The 11,987-nt window shown below is 36.3% G+C and overlaps 2 pseudogenes; both read left to right on the forward strand.

Moving 5' to 3' along the window:
• Positions 1-1,830: 1,830 nt before the first annotated feature.
• Positions 1,831-6,473, forward strand: LOC122142896 (annotated as a pseudogene).
• Positions 6,474-8,924: 2,451 nt separating this feature from the next.
• Positions 8,925-11,102, forward strand: LOC122142895 (annotated as a pseudogene).
• Positions 11,103-11,987: the final 885 nt, after the last annotated feature.

Here is an 11,987-nt window from a genome sequence, read left to right on the forward strand (position 1 = left end):
TTTGGCGCTTGTTTGTAAAACAGAAGAACCTGTTGTGGTCGTCTCTGAGACTGAATTACCATACAGAGTTTTTAATTCGCGAGCTTGCAGCAAACAAACCTGAGCCAGACCGTGAATCATGGTGTCAAGTGTAATCTGCCTTTTGTTGTACTAATATGGTCATGCAAATTAACTCCGGTTGGTCTTTCACTATCAGTATGCTTTCAGATAGGAGTTGGCGATTATGCAGGAAGGCAAGCAGGTCTCAAAGGTCCAACTGTAATAACCGTGTCACCCTGTTATTCAAAGTGTTGCTAGGCATTATGCATAGACATCTGTTTACATTGAGTTTTTTACTGCAGCCGCGTTGTGTTACCCATGACAAAACAAGTGTTCGATCAAGTAGTCATGCTGAAGTTTCAATGAAAGATCACCTTGCGTGGTCATAAGGTGATTTTCTGCAAAGAATTCCAAAAGAACATACTCCGGAAAGGACTGCCTTCTGGGGACCTATCCCTGGACAATGACTCTTAGATTCTTCACTTTGGTTCATCAGCTCAAAGTTTTCAGTGTCTCGTTGTCCAGAGATGGTCAGCTTTGTTTTGTGTCAGAATAAAACGGTCTCATTGTGTCCTGTTCTCGCCTTTGCTTTCTCTTCTCAGGCTACCAGGGTACAAGTCAAAAGAAATCTTTGCAAAGGCCCCGGAATGGTGAATATCGGCTCATCAAAGTAGTGATTGAAAATGGTGAGAGATGACCATTTAACACATCAGAAGTACAAAGAGTTTGTAAGTAGTTTACAACTTTTTTTTTTTAATTTTAAACTGTTATATATATAGGTATTATTAGATATATTATATATATATATATATAATATAAACCTACTGTAACTAAAGATATATTCAGGAAAAAAAGCACAATTGTCCGGTGTATTTTTTTTTCTTTCAATTTTGATTGACTTTGAAATGGACATGACAGCAAAAACTATACAAGAGCTTGCTAAATTCAGAACCTTTGTCTGAATATAATACCCTTGATATTTTTACTTCTTTACAAAACCCCAACTACCCTTAAAAACAAAATTACTTAATTACTTTGGCAAAATGTTACACTGACAAGTCAAGAATAACCCATACATTACTTGATGTAACACTGATATTAAGATTACTTCAGATCCCTTTTAACCATGGGAGCACATACTTAATTTAATTACTTTGGCAAAATGTTTTTTATATGTTCACTCTGTATTATTTATGTTATAGTTTTTTATTTTTGGTTATCTCACATAGGTTTATTATAGTTAACTAAACTAATAACCGTTAAAATATAGTTAAATATGTTTATTGAAATAAAATGTTTTAAATGAAAATATGTTTATTTTTATAAAAAAATTTATATGTAAATAAATTTTGTTTATAATAGATTATATAAATACCTCTCATTTTCATTTAGCTTATCGTGATAAACCTAAAACAAATAAAAATTAATGAAAACTATGTAGGCATTAAAACAACAACAAAAAAGACAAAACAAAATTACTTTAAAATGTAAAACAGAAATTTAAAAAAAAAAATTCAAAATATAAAAAAAAACTAATAGTATCTAATAGAATAAAAAAAAAACTCACATTTTCTGAACTGCTGTAATTTTAGTTCTGTATTTGACTGAACAAAATACAATAAAATAAAAAACTGTCTACATATGACCAAAGAATCATATCACACTTCTTTTTTTTATATATATATATTGTGTTCCTGTAGAGAAGTTAGTTCTTGGCGGAAGTAAACGGGCTGCCAAGAAATGGGACCAGGAATGGGACCAGCTGTGTGTTTTCCTCTCGTGGAGGACGACATGCCCTCGTACCTTCTCTACAGGTTGGATACCACCAACAACCAGGGTTATGAGTGGATCTTTCTGGCCTGGTCTCCGGATCACTCTCCAGTGAGTGTGTGTTTGCATGCTGTCCTATTCTTTCAGCTTGTATGAGGCCAAAGGACATCTCTTCGCATTTTTAATCCATCCACTCCATATTATAGAATCCCTGGTTTAAAGCTCTTATAAAAATACTGGTTGTCAGTTAAGCCTGTCCATAATAAAAACAGCCTATAATAAGAAGTTTTTTTAGTACTATGTGGATATGATCATCAGGGATATTGTGTCCCATTGTTATAACAAATGAGTGTATCTTGAAGAGTGTGTGCAAAATAACTGTGGAGATCCCTGTAAACTGTATCTTTTACCAAAAGATATAGTGTCAGGTAAGCTCATATAATGGAGACTTTGTGCTTTCAAACAAAATAGTTTGATGTTAATCTACTTTCATAGTACCTTGTTTTTTTTTTTGTTTTTTTGTTTTTATGAAAAGCACGGGTGACCTGATACAAAATGGACAGTTGTGTTTCTGTGCTACAAAATTTGCAATTCTAATTTTGTCCCTCATGTTCAACGACCAGAGGGAGACTAAAATGGCTAGAGTCCAATCGCACCCAAATCAGTCGTTCAGTTCATGCCCAATCTAAAGCCAGCTCAAATTGATCAAAACAAGGAGCTTCGGAATACCAAAACAACTTTAAAATTGAAATCCAGAATTTCCTCCTGGTTGGATTCAAGTATTAAAGAAATAATTCACCCAAAAAATTTAATTTGCTGAAAATTTTATTCACCCTCAAACACATCCAGGTTGTATATGAGTGGAATAGGTTTTATTATTACATCACCTGCTCACCAGTGGATCCTCTGCAGTGAATGGGTGCCGTCAGAATGAGAGTTAAAACAGCTGATAAAAACATCACAGTAATCCACATGACTCCAGTCAATCAGCTAATGTCTTGTGAAGTGAAAAGGTGCATGATTATAAGAAACAAATCCATCATGAAGGCATTTGGAGTCATGTGCATTACTTGTGGATTATGATGTTTTAATCAGCAGTTTTGACTCTCATTCTGACGGCACCCATTCACTCCAGTGGATCCATTATTCCAATTAAGAAATAAATTAATCTTCAATGGCTTGAGGGAGAGTAAATTTTCTGTGATATTTATTTATTTTATTTTTTTAACTATTCATTAGTAGTAGTAGTACCATAAGTATATGAGAATATATAACAATATGGGACGATATATAACTATGTTTTCCCTTCTAATAATGTAGTGCTGCATCTTGGCCAGGTGTCTGTAAAAGAGATTTTTAATCTCAGAAAGTTTTTTTTTTTTTACCTGGTTAAACAAAGGACAATAAATAATAATAATAATATTATTTTATATATATTATATATATATATATATATATATATATATATATATATATATATATATATATGGATTATGATGTTTTAATCAGCTGTTTTGACTCTCATTCTGACGGCACCCATTCACTTTTATTTTATTTTGTTTTTTTTAGTTTTTTATTTTTTATGTTGTTTGTTTTATGTGTTTTGTTGGTTAAAAGAAAATATATTTTGTAAAAACATGCAGATCCAGAAACTTATTTTGAAACAACTTTTCCTTTCAGGTCGACAAAAGATGTTGTATGCTGCTACGAGGGCCACGCTGAAGAAAGAGTTTGGTGGTGCCACATTTAAAGAAGAGGAGATTTTTGGCACAGTGAAGGTATGACTTATGCATCTGCCATTCTTTAAATCAAACCTCCACATGAATGGATTACAGCCATAGGTTTCCCCACTAATGCATCTCTTCTGCTCAGGACGATGTCTCTCTAAATGGCTATAAAAAGTACCTCAGCTCCCAGGCGGCGCCTCTGCCTTTTGACTGCAGCAGAGGAGGAACTGAGGCAAATCAAACTCAGTGAGGTAATGCTGACATCAACATAAACACAGCATGGGTGTACACCTTAGTCAGGCTCTTCTGAGGTTTTATTAAAATAGGGCGAAAACCACATTAGTCCAAAAAGTTCATATCAGGCCTTTTTGTATTCAGTAACTTCATGAGCTGAACCAAAAATCTGTTTCATTACATTATGTGCAACATTATCTCAATACAAAATGATGGATCCTTGCTCTTTAGAAGCCAGTTTTGCACTGTGAACTAAAGAGTACTGTTGATGATTGGTTATTTGCTGAGCAGTATGCATAAAAAACTATAAAGGATGTTTCAAATCACCATGCATATGTCAAAGCTTACTGTATATTAACATGATTTGTGGAAGAGACTCTGCTAAACATAAATGTAATGTAATATTTAGCATCAATTGTACGCTGACTAAAAATAGAGAAGCTCAGGCACAGGCACTCTCTCATTTAAACCAGCTCCTGGAACCAATTGCAAAGGATGCTGCTGGCAATGCATACAAACCCTCCCCTCATACCATAAAAGGATATGCTCTGACTCTTAAAGGCATCGTGTGGCTGTTTAAAATGACAGGCAGCATAAATGAACCAATCAAAAGGCTCACTGAACACTCCCTCCCCAGAGCAGCTGTGGGAGGAGGATAATGCTACACTAATCTACATGTTTGAGAGGAGAGGAAAGCAGCTTTGTGGTGTTTTATTTTTATTAATTTGTTGAAAGAGAGATTTTATTGAGTAGACGGGTGGAGAGAAAATGCTGGTCCCAATCCTGGATGAAAGGATGCAGAGAGGTTTATTTGGATGGAACACAGAATGTGTCATTTTTTATATTATATTTTAAGTGTACCATTCAAACATTTAGAGTTGGGAAGATTTTATCCTCACATTTGAACATGAATTCATAAACAGTGTAACAACGTTGCTTTATAAATTACAACATGAATTGTAGAGCTCATTCCTAACGAATCATTTAACAACACTGTGACTGCTTTGGAGATACAGGCCAGTGCATGCATATTATTAAAGGATTATATGCGTGTTTTCAGTTGCAGACAGACATCCATGTTGACACAAAGCAGCAGACTCTTCAGGGAGTGGCGTTCCCTATGCAGAGAGACGCTATTCAGGCTCTGGAGCAGTTTAGGGAGAAAAGGATTAACTACGTTCAACTGGTACTTCAGGACTTTTTCCCCCTCCACCACTCCCAGCAGCTCTGTACAAAAGCATCTTATTCCTCCTTTTCATCCTGTAACATCCAGTTCATCCCATTCATCCTGTATATTGCATAAAAAAAAAAGAAAAAACCCTGAAATGAATAATGGCCAGAACTGTATTTTTACTGTTAGAAGACAGACTGGTTGGGTTGACCCCTGCCCACAGAATCACCAAAATATGACGGAAATACATGTTGTGGCCCGGAGTAATAATTCAAATACACTAATTATGTTAGTTCTCCCATTAACAGGAAATAGATTTTCCTAAAGAATCCATCAAGTGTCCAGCACGTCTCCCACAGAGGTGAAAGATTTGCCTAAAAGGATCCCAAATGATGCAGCGAGGTATCACTTTTTCCTCTACAAACATTCTCATGAAGGAGACTACCTTGAGTCCACAGGTAAGAGAGGAATATCAAATGTTCAAAGAAATGTGTTTAAATATTAAAGCCTTAAATATGTTATATACATTTTATACTATGTATGTATGTGTATGTAAATGTGTGTGTGTGTATATGTATATATAAAACAATAATGTTTTTCAAGTCTTTTATGCTCACCAAGGCAGCATTTATATGATAAGAAATAAGGTTTAAAACAGTAATATTGTGATTATTTTATTACAATTTTAAATGTCTGCTTTCTGTTTTATATATTTAAATAAATTATTCCTGTGATGGCCAAAGCTGAATTTTCAGCAGCCATTAATCCAGCCTTCAGTCACATGATCCTTCAGAAATCATTCTGCTCAAGAAATATTTTTTAATATGTTGCATACAGTTGCACTGCTTAATATTTTGTGGTAACAATATATTTTTCTGAATTGTTTGAGTAGAAAGTTCAAAAGAACAGCTTCTATATGAAAAATAAGTATTTGATAAAATTATATTACTATAATTATATATTTTTGATCAATTCAATGCACCCTTGCTGAAATAAAAAGTATTTACCTATATATATATTATATATATATATATATATATATATATATATATAACCCCAAACTTTTGTATACACATAATTATGATAAAAATACATTTCCCCAAAACAGTGCATTCAGGCTATCAATGTTTACCTATCATGTGTTCCCGGGGAATCGAACCCCCAACCTTGCGCTTTGTAACGCAATGCTCTACCACTTGAGCTACAGGAGCACTATATATACTATGCATATGCATATGCATACATATATTGAAACTCTGTTGAGCAATTTATTTATTTTTAAATTACCATTTTATATTTCTATTTTTCTTCCTTTCTTTCTTTATTCTTTATTTTAAGCTAATAGAAAGTAATATTGTTTGGACATGTTTTTATCCCATATGTCAATAGTTTCAAGAGTACTTTTTCTGTGTTTGTGTGTGTTTGCAGTGTTCATCTACTCTATGCCTGGTTATAAATGCAGCATCAAAGAGAGAATGCTATATTCAAGCTGCAAGAACCCTCTCATAGACACAGTGGAGAAAAAAACTTAGGCATTGAAATTGCTAAAAAGGTATTATATATTTGCTTACCAAAATAACCCTTCTCACTGTAATTTTAAGTACTGCATACACCATCCTGTTTTCCTGGAAGCATGCTTCATTTCAAGGTTATCAGACCATTTACAGTAACGTTAATGTTGTAGTTTTCAACTTTAATTCTTCTCTTTCAGCTGGAAATTGACAATGGTGATGAACTTAACCAGTGACTTCCTGTACGAAGAGGTTCACGACCCCAAGCAGCATGCACACAAGCAAGCTTTTGCCAAACCCAAGGGCCAACGGGGGAAAAAGGGGGGCGCAGAATCACACGGGCACCGGGGGACAACGGCGATGATGCTGATTAAACCTCTTCCTGTTCTGAAATCGACAGTGGTACTTACATTCCACTTAGTCTAAAGAATCCCATCCTCAAAGCGAATTCCCATTTTTACTTTGACTCATGTAGACCACAGCCCTATAGACTGAACTATGCACAAAGGAAAACACTAAGCCCTGTGAAATTACATTTGTAGCTTGCAATATGATAATTGTCAAGATATTGCAATATTTTCTATATGTTGAAGAGCACAGACTGAGGTACACAAGAATGTATTTTACTAAGCATTCACTTGCATTCAAGGATGCCCCGTCTGTGAATGTTCCTGGTATGGTTTTAAACACTATTACGCTGTTTACTTGCATATTAGCCAAGATGTCTAGATGATATAGAGTGCAATACTGTTGAAATTAGTGCTTGTTTTCCAGAAATAGATATTGATTTGCAAGGAAATAACCTTTTAGAAGAATATTTTTTGAGAAAAAGATGGTTTCGCATAAAAACGGATATCTAATCTAGTCCAGGTAAAATTGCATTTTCAGTGGTAGCTCTCCAGTAAAATTACATTTTTAGCGTAGGAGTAATGTTAATATTTGTCCGAAATTGGCCTTGGAGATTAGGCATGATTTATGTTGGAAAACAAGCCCAGAAAGTTAAACAGGCCACGGCTTAACTTTTGTGGTTGTCTGATCAGGAAGGTCAGAAGTTCAGCTCTGTTTTATGGAGGCCCTACACATAATTTAGTTAACTTTCTGATTTATTAGGTTGACACAATTTTCTTAAAGAGTGACTAAATAAATGATCAGTATTCTGACAGCCACTGAACCTTTTAGCGATAGGTTAGGGATGATTTCGATGAAGGATTTGCCAAGATAATGTGCTGAAAATGTTCTGATACCTTTTTTTAATATGTATTGATTCTTAAAAATTGGTCGTTTTTTATTAAATGTAGGATTGTTTAATTGTGAGATATGATTATAATCGAATCCGTCATAACAGAACTCTGGAAAAAGTGATGCTTCTCTGCATCTTAGCTATTTTTCACGTTCTTCTAATGAAGACTAAACCTGCAGAGATACTATTTTTTCTAAGCCCGTACAGCTGTTTGTCCAGATGAATGTCGTTGTCTAAAAATAATAAAGTGAGTGTCTGAGGTTTTTAGGGCCATCCTGTCTGTCTCACAACAAATGTTTTTACATCTCAACTAATGGCCAGCCTCTATTTCATGCCCATGCGTAAACCACACTAATGTATACATGTATGCATGGAGTTAAGTTCACGTAGCAATCTTGCTTGGATTTTTTTTTGAAACCACTCATAAGGGAAGGGACTGTTAGTTCCTGAACCTCTGGGAACGATCCATCTACTGATTCACAACAGGCAAACCACTATTAACATGTCTCCTATGTAAGGGTTATGAAGTTAGGGAAAGGAATCATTGAGTCTCAATGTCTTTTTCTATGCATTGTATCCTCAGATAGAGAAGATAAGGAGTTGAAGTTTCCTTTAAAATAAAAAGATCGTTTGTTATCTTTAGGCCTTTGGCGTTTGTCGTCTTGTTATATTAGCCTTTATATATATATATATCCACATATAGTTTTTTTATTCTATAAGGAATATATCTATATATATAGTTTGTCTGTAACACATACCAACACACATCAACATCTGTCTTTTAATAGACACATTAAATGACTTTTAATGTTTGTTTCTCATTCTCAAGTTTATGGACACAACATCCAGCACTTAAGGTTGCACAAAGAAGCACTTTAGGTTGAAGAAGTACTGAATCTATTTTTTGAATCTTCGCAAAACAAGAATACACTGCCCTGCCCGTCTTTACGCTTCTGCGCCTTTAAGAGCGGTACCACGTGCTGCGGAGGAAGTGAACTGACAACAGTAGCGGGTGAGTGTAAGCACTGTTTTCCAAAATGTGCATTTTGCTTGCTTTGTATTGATGTAACAGGGATTCAGTTGTTTTTATGTAATCGTTTAAATGTTAACACGATAAATTCCCCTTGTTTACATTGTATTACATTTTTGCATTACATGTCTGTTCAAGTTAACAAATCGTTAAAATAATAAAATGATTGAGTGACATAATTGCTAAGTGTATTTTTGTTTAGGACTTAAGAATGGAGAGGCTCAGTCTCTCCTGCTTTATATCAGACCATGAAGGTTTCCATGGGACTATAAAAAATTCACCCCAAGACTTTGTGGTTATTGAGATAGACATAAATGGACAGCTTGTTAACAGTTCTAATGTTCAAGAAGAACTTACAAAAAGTCCTTCTCAACAAGTCAGGCTACCAAAAGGGATGATAAATTAAAGCAGTCTAAACCAGATGAAACTGGACATTTTAAATCAGGATTGCTTTGATCTGAATAAATCTTGGTCCAGATGTGAACAAAGAGTTGGAACAATTTCACTAACAAAGTGAGAGTAGGTGAGCAAGAACATGTGGAACTATCATTGGGTACTTATCCTGATAAACACCTGAGAGCTGTGTGTCCATAGAGCAGTACATACAACTTCCCCTTCCTCCAGACTGTGACCAACCAATCAGAAATTCGGTTCAGAGAGACCCAGACTTCAAGGAGCTCGCCAGTTTAGCCTCTGAGGTAGAAGCTGAGGAGTCTTCAGGTTCATCGATGCTAAAGTACCTGGTTCTGCGTACACTTTCCTGCCAGTAATAAGCAAGGAGCACCGCACTTCAGTTCACCATTTTGTTAGCAGGCGGTTTGGAAAGCTTGTGGAAACAAAGAGCTTCACAGACCAGCAGAAGACTTCCATTACAGGAGACTAAGAGAGAGAAGCAAGCAACCCAAAAAGAGAACAGACAGCAGATTCTCAAGAGGAGGGACATTATACACAGGTGAGCAGAGAAGACATTTTCATATCATTCAATGTAAAGCTGATAGCTATGGAAACCTGCCTAAAACTGCCTAAACTTATTTTGTTCCCCCTCAGCTTTCACACGGAGAAAGGCAAAACTTGGAGACTTTGGAGGCCATCAGCATATGGCTGCTGTGTACTCGGACATGCTTCCTTCTGATTCTGACAAACACCTACGCAGGAATCATCAAGGACATAGCGAAGCCATCACCTACCAGGCCATGGTGGGTGAAAAGAATCTCGTCCAGACAAGTGGTAAGAACAGACCATTAAACTAATTACCCCATTATTCTGATGTTCGGTCCTTTTCTCAATATTTATTTTTTCTCTATTTCTCGAACCTAAGGTATTAAGTAGTAAGTGGAAATTTGTGGCCAATTTTTTTTTTTTCTTTAAATTGCAATATATAGTAGAGATATTTCAGCAATTCTATTGGCAGGTTTTGCTGGACAAAGTACTCTAGAGTTTTGAATCGGAGGGGAAGAATGGCAGATCTTCTCGTGTCCATTCCTGTGGGTCTGAACCGCATTAAAACTCTGGCAGGCTCCAGGGAAATCACTTTGATCTTGTCATGTCAGAGACCTGATTAAGCCTCCATGAAGAACATGAACGTATTACGGACTTGCAGCAGCTTGTGAAAGGAGGCCGTGGGAAAAATGTGAAGGTGAAATATATGTTCACCAGCGATTAAATGGAAGTAAATGGCATAGACACAGCACAGGCTACAAAAAATTATTTTGTTTAACACAAGAACAGAGGCTTGGTAAATTATTGCGGTCCCCAACGGGTTGGAAAGTACGTGGATCATGTGTCCAAGCAGACCAAGTAGGACTTGCGCTCTTGAAGGAGGAAAATGTAAACCAGTTCATATCTTTATTTCTATTTTAATGTCTTTATTTGTTGCATTTGTTGCTTTTGTTAAAAAGCCCTAAAGCCGTTTGTTATTTTGAGTAGTGAGGCCCTTCTGGTTAAGCTGTTCTTTACTCCAGAGGAGGTGGCTGAAGACTCTCCAGATACAAGGCAAAAACGCGTCCCTATTCTTCTCACTGGTGTGTGTCTGGGATTTTCTTCTCAATAGGGTTTGGAAGCTTGGTGGCACCGAAAAAAATGTCAAATGGAGGTCCATCGTGTGCTGAGTTCTTCAGGTGCCGTTCAAAAGCCATTTGACTTTCTTTGCATAGCAGTTTATCATATACTATGCAGAGAACACCTAACACTTTGTCCATATCCTCTTTCTTCAGGGAATGCCAAGGATAGCTTGGCTCTCATGCCAGCTAAGTGTACAGAAGCAGAGAGCGGCTTATGCTCCGTGCGACTTCACAGGTACGGCAGCGGGACGAGGAGGGTTGCATACGTGGTGGCTCAGTTTACCCAACAGCATGAGGGTCTTCATCTCCTCCACTCTTAACTGTAGCAGAGTTGGTGGAACGAAGCACCGCTAACCCGGCTCCAGAACTAGAGCTTTAGCCTGTCCAGAGGGGAGATCTGGGTTTGGGCTGCGCTCTGAAAGGGACTCAAAACACCACAGGAGGAACTGAAACCTCCACAGTGCGCAACTTGGTTTAAGTTATTCCTCTGAAACAAAAAAAAAAAAAAGTTATTGACTTGACTTAGTATGTAGGTTACCGATTTTTAACTTTTTTTTTCTTTTTTTATATTCCTGTTTAAAAAGTAGAAAAAAAATTTTTTTTTGTGTCACAAATAGTTAAAATATTTTATTTGTAGTCATTTTCAGTTGTAGTAATTTCTTTAAATATTATATGTATTTATGAATTGAAAACTAGTATATATAGGTGTATATATCTCTAGATTAAATACTCAATTATATATAGTTCTATAGAAAGAAAATAATATTCAATTATATAGATGTCATGTTAACTTGTCTTTCTTTCTGTGTTGTAGGTCCATGTTGTGACCTCTGAGGAGGAGAAGGATGAAGTTTTTTCACTAGACCAGGTTCTATATTCTAATGTCTCCTTTCTTCTGACTGTGTCTGCTCTGCTAACCCTTACCCTTCAGTCCCTTATAATGTTTCTGCTGAATTGCTTCTAGGTAATTCTTCCAATGCCAGGAAATAGTGTCAAATACCCTGAAACTGTTGGGCCATGGTATCAAGACCGACGGCCAGATGGCTTGGGGCCCTCCATGCCGTTTTAGGAGTGACTCCCCTAACTCAATGTCCCGTGATGTTATCGCCCCCTACTCGCAAAGTCCACAGAAATATCAGTTACAGCTTGCAAGCCACAGAGGAGCAGCAGGTCAGTCAGACGAGACTTGCACAACCATCCCTATC

This window comes from Cyprinus carpio, unplaced genomic scaffold (genome assembly GCF_018340385.1).
Source record: "Cyprinus carpio isolate SPL01 unplaced genomic scaffold, ASM1834038v1 S000000382, whole genome shotgun sequence".
In the NCBI taxonomy this organism is placed as follows: domain Eukaryota; kingdom Metazoa; phylum Chordata; class Actinopteri; order Cypriniformes; family Cyprinidae; genus Cyprinus; species Cyprinus carpio.